A 24,900-nucleotide genomic window follows, 5' to 3' on the forward strand; every position below is an offset into this window, starting at 1 on the left:
TTAGCGACTCTAACATGAGTGTGTGAACAGATCGTGATATTTTGCCCTGTGCACACATATTTTGCATTCATGTGCACAATTTTGTTTGTACAAATTATAACAACAGTTGTTGCTGGAGGCAATTAAATAATTATATTTAACTCCATAACTCAGGCTACTGTATCTTTGAAACATTTATTTGTAGCATTTACAGACTTTATAAGATGTAAATTATCGTAATTTAACTGCAATGACCTCTTTTAAGCAGGCCTCCTGCTATGAATTTTAAACACATATTACCTCAGTGTTGCAGGTTTGCTAAATGTCTTTGGTGCTGTGAACACTTCCTCACAGGCTGGACGTGTTTCCATCTCTCCTAATGCAACATCCATACATTATAATAAGAAGCACATTATATCTAATGTCTGGAGATGATTTGTTGTGCTCTGAATTAAAATTGTATGGGATGATTAGTAATTAATCGTAATTATCCCTTAAACCTTGACACAATAATTAAGGCTCAGCTTTTGTCAGATCTCGCAGCGCTGGATAAGTTCAATGTGTCATTTATCAAATACACCGGGGAACAAAAAAAAAAAAACCTCCTGTAAGCTGTGACATTTCTTTATAATTCTTTTCGCATTGTGTGTAGCCATCAATCTGCACGGACACCTGAAGGCCTCGACTTCAGCATGAGTGGTGAACTTGTATCAGAGCCTCAATGTTAGAGTAGCTGTGGAGTAGCCAAACAATATTGTCTCCATCATAGATAAATCAGATAAAAGCAACAACAAAAAAAGAGTTCTTACAATCAACATTTTCCTTGTTGTATTTTCTCCAATGCCTTTACTTCCACTTCACCAATCTCAAAGGGGATTTGCCACAGCTTTTTACATTCAATGCAGCAAGGTGTGGAGAGCAGCCATTGCACAAAACAGCAACATTTCTCCTCGTGAAGAAAAAGTAGGAGTCACACCCCTTTACTCACATCACAGCGTAGCATGCATTATGTATGCGTTATGAAGTGTCAGTGGAAGTAATACTGATAGAGGGGCCCCAGGGGATGGAGATCAAGAAGGATTCAGGACTCCCTGCTCCCTGACTTTATAGGGAACTTCAAATACAGCACTTTCACTGTTGACAACAGTTGTTTCTATGGTGGCGATCAGAAAAGTTTTACTATTATATTTTTAAATCCTTATATTAGAGTTGTAAATTACTTTGTTCTATCACTTTGTTGCGAACTGAAATTGGATGTTGAATCATAATTTTGTTAACTATCAAGTTTGTTTCACTACTTGGAAAAGAAGTGTGTAAATGTTAAGAGTTGCAATTGTATTTACCTTCACTTAGAATTACAATCGATGGGTGTAATCACAGGCTTAGAGAGGACTTAACATGACACTAAGAAAACTCTATCTTTAACAACACAAAGTAACTGAAAGCACTGCATTACAGCATCGTAATGGGAAAATAATCTGAACAATAAGGTACAGTACAAATAGTGGATAATAATAATTAAATCCTTTTTGAACAGAAAGTGGACTTTACACTCAAACAAGTTTTGATTGTGTCAAAAAGCAACACAGCAAAGAGGTTTTTTTCTTTTAAAATAGATATTTTTTCTTTCCACCATCAATTATGAGATGACTATGTTGTTATCAGCATGATATAAAAACAATTGAAATGAATTATTCTCAAAAATGCAACTAAAGAAAAAGTTAAATCAAATAATGTATGTTATTTGAAATATTTGAATTGGTATTTATGTATCTATATGGCCATCAATATGATGAGCAATTCTGTATGGGGTTGTATTTCTTTATACATGTGACATGGGTTTTCATGGTTTTTTTGTTACTTAAATATTAGAAATAAATATCAATTAATCAATCAAGATGTATTCATATAGAACTGTACAACAGCCTAAAGGTCAATCAAGGTGCATTACAATAAAACCAAATCATATCATCAGACAAATGTACAATGATTAACAATAAATAAATGCTTGATAAATGTTTTAGCAGTACTATGCATTTAAAGCTGCTTGAGCTTGGATTAAAAAACGGTTAGTGTCTGTGTTAGTGACTGTTTGCTTGCCATGTTTGCCAACAAATGTTGCCCTATTATCTTGTACTGACAGAAGTCCAAGAAAAGTTCTCAACATGCAAATAAAACTCAACATTTAATGTCTAACTAACTAAAATAGATTCAAATGAAATGTCTGATGCAATACACGTCAGTGTGGATGGCAGCTCACATGGATTTCATCGGCCAGCTGAACTGACGTCCTCTCAGTAAAAACACAACACACGCCAAGCTACCGGGGGACCGGCTGTCAATATTTACCCTCTGTTGAAGGAGAATGGTCAATATTTGATATGAATTGATCATTTTAAATTAAGAACACATTAGCATGAGTGTACACACAGGTATGTTTGCACTGAAGCTAAAACCTCTGTGTATGTGCAAACTGATCTGCACTTTAAAAGTCGTCACCACCGCAAACAGTAAGTGAATGAACAAGTACAGGCCTCTGTTGTTGTGCACATCAGTGTGTATATATATGTACTTGTGTGAATCAGCGTGTGGTTTGGAGCTTCTGGAGTGGGGACTTTTTTGAATGGTGTTCTGGTCAGGGCGAGAGGTAAAGTTGAGTTGAAGCTCTCGGTTGTAAGGGTTCATGTTCGGGTAACAACAAGGCCCGCAAATGCATTCGTCCTCACAAAAAGTGAATCAGCAAAATTATGCAAAGATTTGCCTGTGTGTACATGTGCAAGATTTGTATCTGAATTAATGCAAGAATAAGTGTCCTCAGACGACAGGTATCAACGTTGTGATCTTGACAGTCTCTCAGTCTTCTGGGATTTATTTGGCAAAATCCCCAAAAAAACACTTATGCACCATCTGGAGAAATGCCCACGAGCATCAACCATGCACAAGATATTTTTCAAAGCCTATTCTGAGCACTTCAAGTAAAGAAACTGTATATCCTTTCAAAATGACTTTTTCTTCAATGGAGGAGTGAAATCTTTATCATCAATAACTATTCATCTGATTGAGAAGCACTCTTAAGGTAACTCTTGTGTTAAAAAAAAAACTTGACTCTCACTTGGCTTTCACAGGCATGTTAGAAAGGGCGAAAAAAATCCAAACATTTCTTCTATTATGTCTTGTATTTGGCTCCACGTTCAATTTGTACAATACCGTCCCTCACTTCCTTGTCGCTTCTCTCGATCCTCAGTACCAGCAATGCATGAAAAAAAAGACGTGAAAGCATATTAGGTTTGACGTAATACCCTTCTACCTTCATCCCTGTCAAGTAAGAAAAGGTGCAATGACAGATGAAGAGAACGAAGAAAAAAAAAGCATGATTGGAGAAAAAAAAGGAGGAATAATGACAACAGTGGGAGAGCAGCAGCTTGGAGAGGAGCTGGCCACAGCGGCTCCCTGGCATTTATCTGGTATCTGCTGCCTCTGGGACCCTAAAAGAATAGAAGGATATGTCTCTTGCACAGTCTTAGAAAAAGCCATTTGCCACTTTGCTTCCAATAGTAGGTCACTTCAATTACCTTCTCCAAAAAGCCATCTGGCAAAATTGCGTGGTATAATAAGTTGAAGAAACACTGTAGTTCAGGTAAATGGATTTTGTTATTAACTGTTCGGGTCAGAGTTCACCTTTTAGAACTTTATGCAACTCCTACAGATTGTGATTACCCCCCCCAAAAAAAAAAAAAAATAAATAAATTGATTGAATTGAATTGATTTGGAGAAAAAACAGGAAACACCTTGGGCCTGGACCCCCAAAACAAACAGAAAGACAGACAGAATGGACAGTTAATGTAATATGCATGTTTTTGGACTATAATAGGAAACCCTGGCACTGTGATAAAGCCCATGTATGTACAGAAATAACATGCAAACTCCACACAGAAAGGACCGATGCAAGTTGGATTTGTGTCTATTTCAGTTTTACTTCAGGAAAATGTCCATCAATCCATCCGTCCAGGGTTGAGGCACTTGATTTCAACACACTAACATTTAAGTTTCATAATTCGGACTGAAGCATGCAATACAAATGATTAACTACAATATGTTCAACATGTAATATGTGTTGTATCTTTTGCAACCAAATCATCCAATTTATGCTCACTTGAGCTCTGGGCCTTAGAAAACTATGGGTCTGTGGCATTTAACGTGCTCATAAGCTATGACTTTCTTTAAAAACTTTGTGTGTGGGATGGATGCTGACCTCTGAGCATTTGCTGACACAACCCTCAGAGGGTGAATACCAAATGGCCTTGCTGCAGGCAATGCTCCTCTATAGGTCTACTTCCTCCAAAGCCCATTTCTAGCCTACTCGACCACCTGCCTCCTCCCTCTGCCACTCTTGCTCACTTATACAAATACAGCAGGTTTTTAAGCCCCCAGGATAAGGCCTGATTGTGAACCAGCAGCCTACACTGACCACAATGCTGATTTTCTTACTGCATGCATTCGCCTTTCAAATTCCTGAGTCGATGTGTGTGGCTGTGGTCCAGAACCCCAACGTGAAGCACAGTCATGGCACAAGCCAAGTAACCTCTTAATGCTGATCTCTGTCCTATGCTGTTGCCCACGTGGTGTTTTCCTGTATGCGTTGGGGTTGTGACAGCGGCTGTGACTTGAGGGGGTGGGGGGGGGTGCATTCACAGCATCATCCCTTCAGGGCTGAGGCTGCAGCTTTATCTTTGCCTAAGGCGGGGAGGTTCAGCTGAGAGGATGTACTCGAGAAGCCAAATGAAATAAATCACTGGTTATTGGCTTTGGCTTTGCAGACGTGTCCAGGGCCGAGTACAAGCATGCCTGTCTGAAAAGGTCAGTGGTGCAAATGGTGTGTGTGTGTGTGTGTGTGTGTGTGTGTGTGTGTGTGTGTGTGTGTGTGTGGGGGGGGGGGGGGGGGGGGGGGGGGTTAACAAATTTCAAAGGTCTGCTGAACTTGTCCTTCTTCAACTCTGAAGACCTACAGATCAAAGAGCCATGGTTGCAGTAGTTTACTAGCGCTACATGATAAAGCTGTGTGTGTGTGTGTGTGTGTGTGTGTGTGTGTGTGTGTGTGTGTGTGTGTGTGTGTGTGTGTGTGTGTGTGTGTGTGTGTGTGTGTGTGTGTGTGTGTGTGTGACATGCAATCCCAACAAGGGTTAGTGTAAACTAATCGTATGAATTACAGCAAAATTCTTTTTTCAAATACAAAACCTAACCTGAGCCAAATTACAATCCTCACACTGTTAGTATAATAAAGGGTTTCAAAAAATATGTGACAAACTTCACAAACGGTGTATTACAGAAGCCCCTCGCAGGAATACTATGAGGCAAAGAGGGTGAGGGTTTGGTTTAGTTCAGTCTGCAGGAAGAAATCACACATCCACGGTAAAGCCGGATCAAGTGGCTTCGCCTGAATTCTTTCTCAAATGTGTTCTTTTCTCAAGGGGTCAAAGTTTTCTCTTCACATAAGTTCAGGAATTAGACAGTTTAACTCATCCTCGAGGCCAAATTATTGAATCCTACACTCGAGCAGCAGTAGCTGCAGGCCAGCAGGCAGAATGTTTTTGTATCCCAACAAGGCTTAGATTTACCTTCAGGGAAACTGACCAGGGAGCCAGAAAGTGCCTAGATAGGATGGGATGGCATGCAGTGGAGTGTAACCCTTCAGACTGCTCAGGGTGCATGAAAATGAAAAGAAAAGGTTCTTAACCTATTCCTTTTGGCTCTTCATCAAGCTCAAGTTGACCAGAGAGGACATCGTATTGGATTGTGGCTAAAATCTATGGTTTTTTACATGGTGCTGGAACAAAAACCCACTTATACAAAGTCAAAAGAATATGAAAGACCAAAGACTACCAGAGACAACAAGCCACCATGAGAGAAAAGAAAAAGTAGAGAAGAGGAGAGGGGAGGGGAGGAAAAGAGGAAGTGAGGAGGATGAAAGGGGTGAAAAGGAAACAGATGAGGAAAAGAGGATGACCTCAGACCTGGTAACCAGCTCCTTTGCATCTCAATCATGCTGCTACATGAATATCAAAGCGGAGCGCTTGATGGACAAGCGGGACGAAAGGAGAGAGAGAGAACATCTCAGCAGTAATGATGAGACAGGAGTGAAGGAAAATAATTGCAGATGCATCTCTTTTCAAAGATCAAGAGAGAGAGAGAGGGGAGATGAGCAACCTTCTGACTCCTTCACCACATCCATGTAAATGACGATGCTGCTGTGAGCTGGCCGTCTGGGAATAGGCACATACAAATCTTTGATAAAGCTGCATGATGTATTTCACGTTTATGATGTTTCATTGGAGGAAAAATTATGAAGTGCATTTTGAGTATTATGATCAATATGTGATGAAGTTCAACTGTTTCGTCATTCTACATCCATGTTGATTTTCTATCATCTTTAAACAGAAAGCCTGCAACTTTTTTTTTTTTCTCTTTTCAATGACATAGCCCATTCTCTCACAACTTGTTAATACAACATCAGCTTTATGCCACCGTTAAGCTCTGCTGGACTAATTAAGTGTAATGCCTTGCTGTAAGGCATCACAGTGGTAGTTGATCAGTTAATGGAGTGTGCTCTTTTGCCTCTCGAACCTTGGGTTTCTTAGCCAGACTGAGGTATTATCCTCACCTCCTAGTAAACACTGCCTCATTATTTCTGTTGGAGAACAAAAATGCCCATTGAAACCAACAGGCTTCTCCTCGGGGAGTCTTTTCAGCCAAGCTCATCTAAAGTTAAATATCAATGACTGCATGTTGGAATGCATATAAAGAGATGAAAATCCACTTACGGCAGTAATAACAGCATTAAATTAGTGCTGGTATGAGAGAGAGAGATGTCATTTTAGTTCACCTTTCCACATTCAGCAGTCCTTGCATGAACCATCATCCGTTTAATAGTAAAACCAGCCTAATCAATTCCATTTTTTTTTTTGGGTGGTGGGGTGAAAAGGATGGATAAAAGTGAGAGCAGAGGGCCAGTAAATATTCTCATAAATGAGATTTGATTTTCCTCTCCCCTCCTTCATTATTCTCTGTTAATTAACATTAACTTCTTCTCTCTTTTCTTCCTTTTCCTATCTCACAGTCTCAGCTCGGTCTGGCCCGTGTGACACAAAAGGACACCATAAAAAGTCCGGAGTGTTCGCACCAGTGCACTCAAAGATCATATCGGGCCACACCATAAAGAAAGGCACCGGCACCAGGCTGTCGCTCCCGTAGCACGACAGCCCAATGCAATTATCAGTCGGTAGTGATAATAGAACTCATAGGGAGGTGTAATGGCTTTCAGATTTGCACCTCATCATCATCATCATCCCAGCCAGGGCGACAGGCAAGCCAAAATGCATTACCATATACTAGTCAATGTATATACAGTGAATCCTGTTGCGAGAGTATTGTTGTTGTTTTTTGTTGTTGTGGCTTTTTTTTGCCTTTTTTATTTAACATTTTCGATCTAGTCTTCGCTGTTGTGATACATAGTTGAACACTGCCTTACATACAGAATAGGTGCATGTCCCTTAGTCTCACATACACACCCATAGCCCTACAGAAACACACACAAATCATCTCCCTCCCTCTACTCTAATCCATATGCTGTGTCTATATAGTGACATAATCATCTAGTTTGAATGCATAGTTTTCAGTGTGGTGGCTTGATAAATGCTGCGAACATGGAAAATAAATTATACTCTAGGTGAAATGCGGCAGCCCCACAGATCTGACCTTGGAGCAGAGTAAGGAATTAACACGTTTTCACAATAGGCTTATTGTCTGCGCTGCGTTCATTATTTGTTCATTTGAAACATAGTTTATTAACTGTAATGTGGAAAACAGAGGGCAAGCTATTTGTCCAAGCGAAGAACCTAATCCGTCCTTTCTTTGGCGGGATTATGAATTGTGATTGTGCTGTTGTTCCTTTCAGTTTCAGCTGTGATGCCATTTGTGCAGACAAATTTGGTGATTACCAACAAATAACTTGTGTTGGCACACTCAGAATTTGTTATATATTCGATGTTTAAAACTGTAATCACCTTGGTCTTATGAAACTGTACCTAGAGTATTCACACAATAATCTACAATGAGAAAGTTTTGCAATTCCTACAATGTGAGAATAACCAAAACAAACTGTGATGTTATGAACTATGCACGTAAAGAATGCTAAAATAACCAAGGAAGAGCATTTTCTGGTAAATCTGCAGCATGATTGCTGGTAGGTGAAAGGCATTGAATGACAAGCTCCAAAAGTGGTGTAGCTATGAGAGTATGAATTTCACAAAGAATAGGACCATTAAAATGTGCAAAGTGCAAATGCATTTTGAGAAAGAAAAAAAGGGAACAGAGAAAAGAGAAGGAAAATGAAGCAAAAAAGCGATAAGGGATATAAATAAAGGAAGAATAGTGGTAGTCGCAAATGGAGGCCAATAAGGGAAGAAAAGGATTAAACGAAATCAGGACAAAGGAGAAGAAATAGAGAAAGGAAAAATGGATCATGGAAGCGATGGTCACTATGAGCGATAAAAGCAGCATAAGATGAGAGAAAGGGTGAAAAAGGAATGAAGAAAACAGAAAAAAACTGACCAATAATAAGAAATCCTACAGGAAAAATACTAAACAAGCAAACAACATATTTGATAGATTGTTTACAAAAGGGTTGTTGTGTTGTTTTGAACGGAGTTTTCAAGCTGAAATATGGCGTTACAATTTGTAGAGGCTGTCGGTGTTAAAACAAAGATTTCAAGGCTTATAAAAGAGGTAATAGTAATGACAAGTACATAGAAGCCGGAAAATATATAAAAAAAAAAGGGTTGTAATATTTCTTTTACTGATCTTTTTTTGTGAACACATCAAGGGGGGAAAATGTAGAAGTTGAAGAAGAATTAGCTTTTCTTTGTTGCGCCACAAGCCTCCCTGCAGCACCTCTTACCACGTCATCTCCAATGCCGGGACTCTTCCTCACCTACGCTGAGGTAAAGTACCTCTGAATGAAAAAGGTGGTTATTTGACTTAAATGCGCTTGAATGTGTTTCATGTTTTTCTTCATGGCACAACATCAGCAGACCTACACCCAGAATATTTTTTTTTTTTCTTCCCTGGTGACCCTAGAGTGATCTAACACCAATATCTTGGTTTTGTGTATTCTGTGATATGGTGATAGACCCTGTTCAACCTGTTATTTTGTCCCTCTCATCTGGGAAATAAGAAAACTTATTTACCATAGTGAGGGTTCGTGTAAGGCCTGGGTGAGTCACATCATAAAATCTGTGTGAGAGTTTGCAGGAGCTGCAGATGCGTGGCCAGTAAATATCAAAACCGAATAAGCTCCAGGTCATTTCTCAGCTGGAGAGGTTGGACAATAATTACAGAAATAGTGTTAAATCTAGTGCCGGGTGGCTAATGATGCAAGGCTCTTGGCTCAAGCAGCTAAGGAACAGGCTACCCTGGAGGAAAACAGGATATGATAGCAATCGTTTTATACATCACAATAGTCTGTGTATACAAAGACACTTTAGTGTAGGATTTGATTTGGAGCTTCGTGTTTCTCACATAGCCCTGACTTGGACCGACGTGCAGCAGAAGGTTCCCGACACCAACAAACGAATTACAGAGGCCAGTGACATGGTGGGGGTGGAGATGGACTCTGTATGTGTGGTGTCAGATAGCAGGATATGGTCCAAACTGAGGTGCAACAATGACTCTCACCCTCTCCACCTTCAGCAACAGACTCATCCCACCAAATTGTGGCCAAATTGTGACTTCAGACTCTATAACTCCTCTTTATAAATAGTGCAATTGTATTGTTTACAAAGAGGAGTTATAGAATCTGAGGTAATGCACAGCTCACTTGAAAGTCTGTCCGAATCAAGTATTTCTTGGGTAAATATAAAGTTTAGCAGTAAGGAAGAATTACATTAATCACACTGTCATATTACCGTTATACACAATCCCATTCAAGGCACACACACATGCACGCACACACACACACTAATATACCGCATTTAGGCATCATCTTGTTTGCGCTGACCTATTGGGAAACCTATTTCCTTGAGCTAAGTGAGAGACAATAACACGTAAAGCACACCAACAACACAATTATTAGGATGGATTACTGCATTCTTCGGCCCAAGAAACGTCATTACCTGCTCAAACACAACATGATTAACGTCAAATGTGGAAGAGGGTTCAACGAGTGTAACGCGAGCCACTTTCTCAAAGCCGCAATTTGCTGTCCGCAAACCCTCTCATCAGCTGCCAGAGTTCAATACGCAGCAAAAAGAAACATTGGTTCCATTCCAGATGTCGTGTTAATTAGTCAACCTCTGAATGCTCCATTCCTTCTCAAGAACCTTGTTTTGCTTCTACTGGATGAGCTGTTTAATTGCCTATTATGGTGTCTTTGCAGGAAAAGGGAAACTCATATTTCCCCCAAGTGTATTGGATGAAGTGTTATTGATGTGCTTGTTGGGTGTGAGAGTGCCGCATCGTGATGCTCGATAGTTGCAGTTGACAAAGAGGTAGCAATGACCATCATGTGTACCACACTAACACACGGTACCTCCACCATCACCAATGCTATAGGAGATAAAAAGGCTCTGTATGTCTTTAAACACCAATAGCCAAACAAATAAGACATAAAGCAATTAACATTTTGTAATTTGTGATCAGAGTGTAAACTGAATAAATGTACACATCAGCAGCAGCCAAAGTGGAAACATTCAATCTCGTTTCCCTCCGCTGTCTGACAGATTCATTCATTTCACTCACTTAAGTCTTCACTCTCCCACGGACATTGATTATTGCTGCCGTACATTACTACAATTTTCTAACACTTTACAACCAACAAAGTCTGCCACAGTCTCTAACCATTTCAGAACAGGAGGAAAAAAAATGTTAGAAGATCAAATGAAAAAAAAAAAACATTATAGCAAAAATCTACTGTGCCTTGAAATAGTATGACTATTTGCATTAGCTATTGCATTCTGGAGGAAGAGCAAGGCTTCATTTAAACTAAAATATCTGATGTATGTTGAATGGCAGATGCAAGAAAAGTACATTTTCTTCGAGAAGATATTGAAATACCCAAGAAGAAAAATAATCACTCATGTCTTTTCCTCTAGTGAAAGTCAAAGTTAAAGAAAAGTAGGTGCTTGAAAAATGTATTCACTGCATGAAGCATAAAGAGGCCCGGGGGGGATTTTCTTTTTCTAACAGCCTTTTTATAGGTTTGAGCGACAACTTCAAACATTTCTCTTGAAAAAGGCCAAAGATGGGCAGTGACATGCTGCCCTGAATCAGCTCCGTCATCAGTGTTATCTGCTTCACTTTCAGACATGCCGCTGCTTGTTCTGTCCATCACGGACATCGCCTTCAAGGAGAACCTTCTCTCCATGGACTCACGGTTTTATCTTGTTCATCTTGTTACATCGTATTCAAAGTTTTTGCCCGTTTACATTCAGAATACATAGTAAATACACAAGTTCATGTCCCATGCATTGTGGTTGATGTCTAGATTTTCACAAGCAGAAGTGGACTTTCTGATCCTAGAGGGTCCTGTCAGTTTATATGGTCTTCCTATATAATGAGCATAATTTTAATCAACGTGTCAAATTGAATCTTAGCAGAAAGCTTGAGAACGGGCTTCTGGTTGCAATCAGATGTGAATGGTGACAAGTTAAAACCTTGCAAGGCTGCGGCCCTTCAGTTCCAGTGCACACCTCTTGTTTACAAGGATTCTACTGATACATAATATGTCTCTCAAAAGCAAACAACAACGTAAACAGTTGAATATTGAAAAGAAAAGGTAAAAGTAGATACAACAATTAGACAACAAAGACAATAAGGTGCTTATAAAACAAATAGGAAAAAAGTTTGTTATTTTAGGTATTGCTATAACTCCATACATTCATATGACATGAAACATATTGGGAGTTTGAGTCTATTGACATTATTTACGAGTATAAAGTAATGTAGGAGCCAACAGTATGCTTTACAAGCATCTCAGAGTACCCGTCCAAAATACCTGCAGATAGCAAAGAGTCAGATTTACAGGTCAGTTCCTGAATGAGGAATTATACTGCAAGAAAACAAAGTGTAAACACAGTTAACATTATGTGAATAATATATAAAATGTACTAAAACAGTTTGAAATAATATACAATGCAAAGATGATACAGGTATGTACAACAGAAGTATAAATAGTGCAAAGCAGAACTTTGGTAGGTATGTCCGTCTGACTCTGGCGGAGGACCTCTGCCCTTTCTCACAGCACAACTAGGTTTCTTTTTCCATCTTACTCTCCCATCTTTTCCTTCTCGGCAGATCTCCTTTCACGGCTTTTAAGCTATATTTCTGCTCTTCCTTCGTTTTCCTCCCATGTGTCCTGTCAGACGCGTCTTCTCTTTGGAAGAATCACACCATGCATCTCTGTCACTGTTTATCTATTTCCTTTACAGCCTCTCTTCCAGAGTCAGATCAAAGATGACCTGAAGTGCATCGATATATTTATCAAATGAAATTAAAAAAAACACCTGCTGAGGTGTTGTTGTTTTTTTCTTCCTCCCTTTTATGGTTGTTTAGACTTTTGAGGACTTTTAAAGTCATCCATCACTCCAGGACCACAGGGCAAGTTAAAGTCTTTCTGAAGATGTAAAAATAGTTGTTTGCATTTATGGAAGATGTAAAGTGTTTGAGATAAATACCTTGGGAACACAAAAGGTTAATGGAGACAAATGAAGACTTGCCTTATGTATCATATGTTTAACTACTCCACGCAGGATAGTGCGTGAGTAACTCTGCCGGTGTTAACACTTGTCAGGTATTATAAATTCATATTTATCATTTCATCGCTAACGCCTTGCGAGGTAATAGCTAGAGCGTGTCTGGAGAAGTCTGGGATACTAAATGTTGAATAAGGTGCTTGGAGCTTATGGAGGAAACTGGCTGAACACTTGATTCAGGCAGCATTAGACTTTTCTTTAGTGCATTACTCAGGCACACAGAGGTGATTATACACTTTTTTAGTTTTTAGTGCCATGGGTACGTTTATTTTAAGTGTTTAACCACAAGTCCTGACCTACATACTGGTTCAAATTTCAGTTTCTTCCTACACAAAACAGAAACATTCATCAGACCTCATAGTTATATCCTGAAAATGTGTTTGGTAGCAGAGTACAATTATTTCCTCACTGTGCAAGGAACAATGTGTGTGTTTTGTTTTGTTTTTGTCGTCTGTATCCAAGTATGTTCATAACAATCAAATTAGTTTTGTGCTTCAGCAACACTTGTTAAAAAAAAGTATGAGAGGTAGAAGATAAAATTAGAAAAAAAAAAGAAACTCAAACTCGCATTTGAATCCTTGCTTGGGGCAGAAATATGCGATTTAAAATGGTGTGAGGCTGATGACATCCTGCCATCACTTCACCTTTCATCATCTTATTCATCATTGTGTCTCTTCTTCGTATTTCCCCATCTTTCTCTGTGCTTTACAGGCTTACTAGTAATTTACTCATGACCACTGAAAATATTTTGATTTCACCGTTTTGCTCAAGGGTAGTTAAGTTGTAGGTGCCGGGGACATAGGGCCTATTTTACATTTGTTTCCGCCACCTAATTTTTTCCAACTGCGTGATATTCCGGTGTTGTACTTCCTGGGCCACTTGAATCCCCACACCTCTGCCAAATGCCTCACAAAGGCAGAGTATCCTACAGAAAGCAGGAAAACAGGTGCTGCGATTTACACTCTGAAACAGTGACGGTGAAATTATGAAGCTTCTGTTTCCCTCAGCTAATGACAGCCATTGAGACACTGACTCATACTGACTGGTAAATTGATGGGTGCCTATGAATGATACATTCTTCCAACATATGTCACCACATATTGTATTATGGTCCATGATTCTTTTATTTAATACCACTGGTGAATCCTAATGACTTTAACCTATGGAGCTTAACAAGCATGCAATGAGCCTCTGCGTGGTTTCAAACAGTGAATGTACTTGAACGGGCTGTGATGTGTGTGTGTGTGTGTGTGTGTGTGTGTGTGTGTGTGTGTGTGTGTGTGTGTGTGTGTGTGTGTGTGTGTGTGTGGCGCGGGGGGGGGGGGGGGGGGGGGGGGGGGGGGTGATACAGAAAGGTAGCCACTAGCCATTCATTGCCAGTTGCCTGGTTTGTGTTTGCTCTTCCTTGTAGCTCTTTAACCTATTACCAGAATTAAATCTAGTCTCCCCCCCACCCCACCCCCCTTTTTTTGTGTATGCACATTTTGATAAATGCCAGTAATTGGCAAATGGATTTACTTGGCTCAAAAGACAAACAGCAATTGTAATGCTGGTCCAGACTGTGACGATGCATAGTAATAGCTGTTTACTGCTGCTGTCTTCACTCCTACAAAAAGTGTGAGGTCTCGTCTCTGCAAGGCAATCAGGGGCACTCTTCAGGTTAGTGAGCAATGACCTGTGCAGCACAGAGAGAGAGAGCTTTTGGGATATGCATACATGTGATCATGCATACCGGTGCACATTAATTGTAAATGCCCACGCTCCATCAAAAATCAACTGAAGCATGCACTGTGGGGGCGGGGTTATCGCATAAATATAACAGTAGTGCATTTAATAGGAGAAGAGCAATTATTGATATCACTTTCACTTTTGAAAGCTTTTTTTTCAAACATATTTTGTATGCTATTTGGCTGAGCACTCACATTGGAAGTGTTTGTCCAATCTAGCCCAAGGGTTTGAGATAAAGGTAATAAAAGTGCCAAAACAAAACCTTACAATATGTAAGGTTGTACGACTGGACGTATGCAGAGCCTCAAGGATTTGTTTACCAAACTTTTCTGTTTAAAAAAAAAAAAGATTCCTACATTGAAAAAAAATCACGACCGTTAATAATTTCTTTAAAGACAATATACTTTAACAAGGTGACATTTTCTGTTTCCCAAATGTTGCTACTTGTAACCATAGAAATGGAAAAATGGAACTTTGCACTGTTTGTCTATTAATATCAATTCCACCCACTTTATTAGGAACACTTGTTCAGCTAAATAATGTCAATAGCCAATCAGTTAATCACATAACAACACGTAGGAACTTAATGTATTTACAAGGAAAGCATTAGAATTGGGTATAAATATGATTAAAGTGATCTGAGTATTTTAGAAACCGTTGTTCTATTGGGACTTTCACACTAAACTATCTCTAGAGTTTACAAACACATATATGAAAAAGAGAAAATATCCAGTGAGCGGTAGAAAAGAGGGAAGAACAGCCAGACGAATTCATTGAAAAAAGCAAACAAAACAGCAGTCACTCATTACAACCAGCAGATGCTGAAGACCATCTCGGACGCCACACTGGGTTGAACTCCCAGCAACCAAGAACAGGAAACCGAGGCTCTGCAAAATTTCACAGTAGAAGTTTCGGGATAACATTGCCTGGTCTGATGGGTCTCACTTTCTGCTGTTACAGTTGAGTGGTAGAGTCAGAATTTGCCATAAACAACATGAAAGCATGGCTCCATCTTGGCTTGTATCTAAGGTTCAGGCTGCTGCTGGTGGTGTAATGGTGAAGGAGAGATTGTATTGGCACAACTTGGGCCCCTTAGTATATATTCAGCATTGTTTGAACACCACAGGCTCAGTATTATTGCTGAACATGTCATCCCCTTTATGACCGCGGTGTGCCATCTTCTGGTGGCCACTTGCAGCAGGAAAAACACACCATATCGCAAAGGTAAAATCATCTCAAAATGGTGATGAGTTCATTGTACTCCAGCGAGCTGCAGTCACAAGCAGTAGGCTATATTAAAGATGAACATTTTTTCATAATGAAAAGTATGTAACTAGCGAGAGGAAAACAGCGACTCACCGTGATATTGTATAATATGTTAAAGTATAGAAAAGCATTCATCGGTGGGAGACAAAGCACTGTGAGAGAGTTTGGGGGGGATAAGGCTCATACATCCACACTTTAAAAAGCCTCTCTCTGCATTATTCAGCTGATTACAAACACATTTCTGCACCTGCATCATTTTCTCGGGCTGGACACATCCTCGCTGTCCCATGCAGTAGTAAGACCAGCATTGGCTTTCACCTTCGACACAGCGAGTCCCGCTTCTAGCCTCCAGTCAGTTGAACATAATATGCAGGATGAAGTCATGCACAATGCCGTTTAGCGGAAGCTTTTCATTTCTTCGGCACATGAAGTGAAGCTCTGCTTGCCGACTAAACCGCACTTTGAACTAGAAAAAAAGAGCTGTCTACACACTCTGTCTGAAGGAAAAGACACTGTGAGAAGCAGACACGACAAGCACCGGCATATCAGGGAATAAAAAGATGTATATATTATATTTATTAAATTCACTTAGCACTGACCACCCACTTCGTCTAGTCTGCTGGATGCAGAGATGAGTCCAGCTGTGACTCTTTGCAAAGCCTTGAACTAGAAAATTTAGGGTTTTTGTGTCAGTGTTGTAGGGCAAGTGTTGATCGTAATGCCAGTGGACGGGCTGCTTTTGAGAACCCCGGGCTGATAACTATCGAGGAAATGTTGCATAAACAAAAGTGGCTGCAAAATTCAGACTTGCTTGCCCTATTCACATCAAACTGACTAATGTTTTAAGTGATGAAACACGTTTCTTGATTCTCTCTATTGTAGCTGATACAAGACAGACAGAATTAATTAAATCATGAACAATTGGATTTGTTTATTGGTTTGTTTGTTTGTTTGTTTGTGTCCGAGGTCACTACACCCATAGCACAGGGGCTTTAAGTAAATAGTGAGGTGAATGTAAATGTGAGCCAAACCCTATTTAGATGGCATCCATGTACAAAAAGGAAAGCATATTATCTCAGTACATAAGTATGAAAAAAAATCCTCAAGTATAATACCTCATACATGATAAGCTGAAATGAATGGCATTCATACTGTTTAAAATAAAGTCCACCAAGGGAAATATATTATCATTGCCATTAATATTGTATAACTTATAACTTTAACTTATATTTGACAAACATATAATATTGTGTTACATTTGCTACATTGTACCATGATTAAACCTGAATACATTTGAATCTAAAATTCATTTCTGATTGTTGCTCCACAGAGTATTGTAAGATTGTTGCCACGGGTATAAAAATGAAGGATTTCCTCCATTTGAAGTGTTTTTCTTTTCAGGTTCTCAGAATAATACTCAATCGACAGTAGCAGGTGTGTCTTCATCTACTCAAGAGTCACTAAGGACAATAGACACAGAAGAGATCTACATTTTGACTGGTTGAGTGCTGAATCAATAACTATAGTAATGTACATGAGGTGTAAAGAGACGTACTTCCATTCAACCATCCAACTGAAGCTGATTACAGTTGACTATTGAAGGAAACAAAGAACACTTTGAAAACTATACGAATTGTTGTCCATTATTAACCTTACACATGTCGTAATTTATTTTTTAAATGTTTCTATCTGGAGAAAAAAAAAAACAGAGAACATGCAAACTCCCTGCAGGCTCCCAAACCCTCAATGTTATTTATTTTTTAATTTCGCATAAGAAAAAAATCTATTCACCTCACATAATTAGATATTCCATTGACGCAAAGCAGAATCTTTTGGAGCAATCTTATGATACGTATTTTATCATATTGATCTGAATACTAATTATTTCAGAAATAGCCACATGGAAAATAATATTTAAAATAATATTGCTAACTTAACTGCTCATTTGAAAACAAACTGAATGAAGTACCACATACACGGTACCACTAACCCTAACCCACTATCTGCCAAATAGTCTGATCAATATTTGGTATTAGAGAAGCACTGTGGCCTTTTCAAACTGAAAGCTTTGACCTACTAGTAACTAATAAATACCAACAAGAAGAAGATGACTAAAAAAGAATACAGTATTTATGACTGTGTGCATAATTCTCAGCACTTTGGGGTAATTGATCGATTCAAATTGTTAAAGTGGTGCACAGAAGAAAGTACGGTGAAGCACACCGATGCCTTCATTGATCTACCTGGAACAGGTTGAGACACAGAGATGGAGCAGCACTTGTCATTCAACCGAAACAAACAGACCAGACGGCTTGCGTAAGAGCCGGTGTTTTGGTTGTTTAGGCAGCGCTTCAGGAGATCATGAGCCCAATACAACCTTCATTTTTCCTTTCAGAAATGATCATCTCTGCAATTATGCTCCCAGCTGTTTGCTCCTTGGGTAAGCCGGAGCATAAACTCAGAACACAGAATAAAGAGACCGCAGCAGTATTTTAGCTGGGTCCACTCTGCCGTCACCTCTCGTGTGCTGATTTGTAACCACAGCCAGGCACATTCATTGCAACTGTCAGTCTGGCATTAGGACAAAATGACTTTCCCATATTAACAGACAGAAATGCTGCAGTGGCCACACTTCCAGCATTGCACAAAAACAGCTTTGACGAAGTAAGGAAAAAAAAAATAAAAAATGACCCTGGAAATGTTTTATATCAAGACACATAAACAGAACTCACACAGATATGCAAATGTTGCACTAATCATTGGGGAGAGTGCAGAAGAGGCTGATCTGCTGCAGTTTAGTAAATTACAAACTGGCAGCTTTTCTTGACAACTGCACTGCCTGAAGAAATAAAAAGAACATGAACTTTGCTTTTGGGAGGTTTAACCAACGAAGCTGCAGGTCAGCAGAAGCTGAATCGCAGAAGCTCTCAAAGATAGATATTTAATTTGGAACTTTTTGCAGAGTGTGACCTGTTCATATGCGCGCGCACACGCGCACACACACACACACACACACACACACACACACACACACACACACACACACACACACACACACACACACACACACACACACACACACACACACACACACACACACACACACACACACTATACTGAATAGCGCCATAAATTAGATGGACTGCATGAATATGCTGGCTGCACCTTTTCGTGGTCTACACACAGTCATCTGGGCTGGTGTGAACTGTACACTCAGCAATCTGTAAGTGATTTCTGATGCTTTTAAATTTCCCCACCAACCCCCACTGTAGGTTTAAAAAAAAAAAATCCATCACAAGGGAGTAGTGAGATGACGAGTGGAAGCTACAGAAACTTGACCTGAAACGGTAATGACTGAAGGCTGTCAAAGAGAAAAGGGCTAGAAATGAATAAAAAGCACTAGTTCAAGAGGTTACAACATTTTTGTACGTTAATTTTCTTGATCAGTTCCTTAATATAGTTCATTTAAAAAAGCAGTGATATTCAGACAGCAAGCAGATGAGGGTAGATGAGAGAATGAGCACCAACTGGGACCCTGCAGGCAGACAGAGGCTGAATAGTGAAACACTGCTGGAAGATATGCAAGTCTGGTCTTGAATCTCTGAACCGGCAGCCTCACTCGTCCATCCACTGAAATACCAAGACAGTCCCTTAACTCAGGACACCCTTGATTTAAGAGCTGTTCCAATTTTTTTTTTTTTTATTTGAACTCTGAGCCCTGCGGGCAGCTTCTCGTACACACCAGTCTTACTCTGGGACAGTGCTTCTCTTTCCTGGTCCTGGAGTACTCCCCCGCCCTGTATATGTAAGACATTTCTCCGCTCCAACAAACCTGATTCAAATGAATGGGTTGCGATGAGGGGTCTGCATTCCTTGAAAATTCATGTAACAGTGCATGGTGCCAGCACCAAACATACATCCAGAGACCTAAAGAGCTATATCCAGCAACAAGATGTTAAAAAAAATCTAATAAAATCGAAAAAGTCTTGCAGGAGAGAGCAGATGTCATAATCCCAGACAGTCAAACGAAAGAGACACAAGAACTCGGACAAAAATTCTCCACATTATTTGCAATAACAAGAGAGTCTACATAAAAACGAAAGGCAGTTTTGAAAAAGTTAAAGTATATAAAATAAATGGGAAGAAACAAAACACTTGACGATTTGCTTTAGGTCGTCAGCCGATAAGCATGTTCGCTCTTTTTGTGGCACAAAGAAAAGGGGCCATTTTGGAAATGACAGCCACTCTGAGCACAGTTCACTCAAGATTGAGTTTTATAGACACAAACAAAAGGGCTTCTTTATTTTGTTTCAAAGGGTAGAATACATCTTTCATCTTTCTTTATCCATATATGTCTAATAAGAACAATCTACCTGTAAAGTGTATTAAAGGTAACTGTCATGTTATTAGTTCTAAGACTTTAAGGTTAATAGACAAACAGAACTATCTGTGTGCAGAAGTGGTGAGAATCCTGAGTTTGGCAACCTTTTGTATTACCAATTATCTCTGTTAAATAGAATTAAAAGATTAAACACAGGCACTTACACAAGATATGACTCGACAAAGACAGGCAACACTGTCAGCGTTGGAGAAAAGGCTGTGCTGTGTGAACAGATGATAACAAGGGCAAACAGAGGTTGCCTGAGTTTTGAGTGACAAGTCTCTATTTCCATCTGCAACAAATCCAAAGCATCTTTTAGTAATTCATTCGACAACGTTGTCTGACTGACTGACTTGCTGACTAACTGGGGCAGCCATGACATGTGAGCGCAGGTGTCGCAAACACATCAAAACCGGATCATCGTGACACTTCTGACTGAGGAAATCTCAGACATACTCAACAAAGACGATCACAATAGTAGAATGTGAAGAATTAGTCCTGGGTCATATTTGTGACTGCTCTGATGCCTTGCATGTCATTCCTCCTCTTGTCATAGACAGTTTCTAGTAAATGAGAAGATTCTGCTGGATTATTAATTTGTAGTGCGCTGAAAGAAGTCACATACTTTTTGCATCTTAACCTCTTCTTCAGGAGTTATGAGGCAGAATGATAATAATTTCTGCAAGGGTTTTTGCTTTTCTTTTTATAAAAAGTGACCCTCAAAGTTATTTCTTCAAAACAAATATTAATGTCCAACACCTCAAGTCTCAACTCTGGCACACTTCCGGTCGAACAGTTACTTTAGTAAATATGTAATTACAAGATTATCTCATTATCAACACGAGAGAAACAATCAAGTAGCCCTGGGCTTCATCTGAGTTTCATGTTTAAATATGTCAGTGGATTAAAAATACCAATTACTTTTTTTTTTTCATGAAAATGAAGAAAATGGTTTGCTTCTTTTTAGATCTGCTTATAATTAACCAATGATTTATTAATGTCTGTTCCTTTTATATTCTAACGTTAAAAAAATTAAGTCAAGACGAAATCTGACTCTTCATTTTTTAGGCGATGGATGCACCCCAGAGAGAAGAAAAAGAATAAAATTATCAAGACAATGACTGGTACGATGAAAACAAAGCATCCCAATGGGAGCAAGTGGAGTTCCAGCTGCTTTTTTCACTCGAGCTATCCCGAGCTGCTGGCATACAAGATGACAGCTGCACCCTGTCATCTGTGAAATAAAGAAACATCTCCCTGACCTGTCTGTTGCTCCCCACTCTCAAGTGTCATATTTAATAATACAGTTAGGACCAAAGCAACATCGCGCAGCCACAGGAAACTGCTCATACTCTTACTCTCCATCATCAATCAGCCACTGTAATTATCAGGATTGAGTTTAAATGTCACAACCATTAATCATGTTTTGCAGGATTTTCTTCTTAATGAATTCAAAGGTGATAATGAAGAACAGAAATAATAAAATATAATGTGAATAAGAAGGTCGGAACAGATTTCAATAAAACATGGCTCAGTTTTTAAAAAATCTATGGGTTGTCATTATCTAGATAATTCAATAATAATAATGAATATATATATATATTTTTTTTTTCATTCTAAATACATAGGTACTGTATACACTATTTTAACAAAAGGTGAATGTAGACACGTCAAAACACATCAGATGACGCTGTGAGGAGGGCTGCAGACGCAGCCGAAACATGTCAGCTCGGTAAAAAACTTGCATTTACCTGTCATTAAAAAAGAGTCTATACATATTAATAATAAGAAGAAGAATTAACAGTGTGCCACCTGTCAGTCAAACATGAATAATCAGTGAGGCTGCCCCCAGAGCTTGGAGAAAGCCAAGAGCTTTGAACACTGTGTATGCAGGGAGGACTTTGGCACAGAGGGTTCAGAGTGCCCTGCTTCACATTCAGCTAATGCGCTCCACTCGCTGGTGTGCCTCAGCGTCTACCAATCCCCACCTCTTTCCGCCTTCCCTCTGTTCCCACTGGCAGCCACTATCCCAGAGCCAAACAGAGGCTCCCTCCACTGGCCCACGCCGCTGGTCTTATTTCAGGAGCCTCTCCATCCCCCAGCCTTCTCCACTTCTCCGTCTCTGTCAATCCAAAGCCCTGTGCAATCCTCTGATCTCAACCAAAGTGTTTATAATTGATTCTTTAAGGGATAAGTTCCCACTGTCTTTCTCCTCTCTGCCCCCCTCGCCCCGAGAGTTTAGCTCCTCCCCGACCAATTCATTATTGAAAATAATTTTAGTCAAGGCACGAGCAGTGGCAGGGTCACATGGAATAAATTGACTCTCAAATTTCTCAGGGCTTTCAATGTATGTTTCACGTCTGTTTTTAACATTTCTGTGGACCTTACACCTCATATATGGGCAGCCTTGCCTTTCATAATGAAACATTTTAAAATCAAACAAAGAAGTCAGGACTAATGTGCACAGCTTTTACATGCATGTGCCGTGTTGGTAGTAGAAATAATGGGTGTTCCATCTGTGTGAGCCGTGGATGTTAGTTTCTGCAGCTGTCATCTCAAAGCTTATCAGAAGTTTGAGTTTAAACACATTGGTGGACATCAGGTTGAGTATTTGTTTGGAGGGCTCTTAGAATTTGCTTGTGACCTATTCTGTTCCACTTGATTATTTCCTTTTTTTATGATGATTTCTCACTTAAAACCATGCTCAAAAAAACATATTCACTAACTTTTTCTCTGTTGCAAATGTCTAAGCCACTATTCAATACTAAATCAATCATTACATTTATTGTTATTTTTCAATTTGCAAAACTCTATGGCTTCACTTCACTAAGTATTACATTCCATACTAAATCTCGGGTTGCAACACTGAATTCCTAAACAAAATTCATAATATAATTTATTCTCTTGTTTGAAAAACCAATATAAACACAGCGGACGCAGGTACTGAGTACAACTCTTTGAGACTACATAATGAGCAGAAGCAGTCAAACAAGTTTGGAGATCGACCAGCTTACTGTTTCCTCAGTTATTTTGACAAAATGTTTCAAGCATTTAAAAATATCTATTCTTATAAATATTTATTTCAGTTAGAGAGTTGTAATAATTGAAAATATATGCAAGCTTAATTCATTTCTAGTGGAAATCATATATTCCTCTTCATCAGAAGTGACAAAATAAGAAATAAGAACGTCTGAAGAGAAAAATGCAGATGAGAGAGGTGAAGCGGTGCTTCATGTTATCTGAATTGTGGCCGCGCACAGGAAAGAAGACCGAGAATAATCCGCTTGGAGAAAGTTAAAGTGCGCGGCCAGTCAGTCACACCTCTAACACAGCGAGGCAGACAATCTCTCATGCACACGTACATACTTCTACCAAGAGCCACCTAACAGGCATGTCTATGGAGTGGGTTTGGAAGTATCTGGAGTAATTGAAAAGATCTAATACACGCAAAGGGGGAATATGTAAACTCCACAGGTTCGCTGCTCCGGAATCAAACCATGCTTTTGTTGTCAGTGAGATGAGCATGACAACCAACACCAGGATTTGCTCCGCACCAAAAATGAGATTTAACGACTTGGTTGATTAAAACATCACTTTGAAATTGGCACCATATAAAATCCTGATTACTTTGCAATTGAATTTCTTACCTGACTTGCCAGATGGCAACAGTAAAAGACAAGAGCATGTCAATGAGAGCCAGAGGCCTCGTTAGGCCCAACAAGAGGGTGTTTTTTTCATTAGGAATTCATCCATTGCTCAGCAACAACCTAATTGATCCATGTCTTTGAGTTCTACAGTAATCGCAAATTGATTGATTTATCCTCAAGAGGGAAAGAGGTGGGAATTGTCCGGCCTAAAAGAACAGCAGAATCATCGGCTTTGTGCTGATGGATGAGGTCGGGGGTGGAACAAAGGTGAAGCGTGTCAAAAACAGTTGATGAGGAACGGGAGATTAAAACATGTTGGAATTTTCGGTAATACAAATGACAGTCACCTCTTTAGACACTAAGCCTCGACATTAATCGCATTTAAATGGATAATATAATTAAATTAGATTGCATCAGTAATTAAGTTAAGAAATCAGATGTCTTGAGCTGCCCCTCGCTCCAAGCCTATACAGGACTACTTTTCCACAATAGATCGGCAAATTTAATCCAGCACCGGTAACGCGAATAAAGGAGAGACTAAAAGAGCGAAAAGAAGCAAATGCGGGTAGCTTTGTTCCCAATAGCACAAATCATACGGAAGAATGGTGCCAACCGATTTTTTTAAAGCGACAAATGACATGCAAGACTTCATAAATCCTGTCCTTATCCTTGAGCCAACTGTTTGCGAAAAAGTGATCCACCGGCAGGTCTCTCTAAAAGGGTTTCTCTATTGATCACATCTCATTAGCGACACTCCGTCGTGCCACAAAAGGTGGACTCTGAAAGTCAATGGACAGCTGAAATGAAGCCAATAGCTCAATGGATTCATGGCCATTATGCGAGAGTCTTGAGTTATAAAAAGTGGGAGGGACGGCCATTCTTGACAGGAAGATTAAAAGCACTGATGGGATTCCCTGACAGACCTCAAGCTGTCCCAACTGAAATGATTAAAAAAAACATGACTCATTCTTGTACAGACACATTTCATCTCACTAAAATGCTCCCAAGCCACTACATCAGGTGCACATTTTTATTATAACATGATCTATTACAATACTTTTGCCATAAATTCAGTTGTGATAAAGACAGTATATCA

General features: G+C 39.5%; 1 protein-coding gene across 1 annotated transcript in view; it reads right to left on the reverse strand.

Annotated features, from left to right (window-relative positions):
• The window catches only part of asic1b (acid-sensing (proton-gated) ion channel 1b), a gene marked incomplete at both ends in the record, with an annotated part of 164,225 nt that overhangs the window by 122,886 nt on the left and 16,439 nt on the right, over positions 1-24,900 (reverse strand). The gene's annotated exons all lie outside the window — the stretch shown is intronic.

Source organism: Blennius ocellaris, assembly GCF_963422515.1.
Source record: "Blennius ocellaris genome assembly, chromosome: 4".
In the NCBI taxonomy this organism is placed as follows: domain Eukaryota; kingdom Metazoa; phylum Chordata; class Actinopteri; order Blenniiformes; family Blenniidae; genus Blennius; species Blennius ocellaris.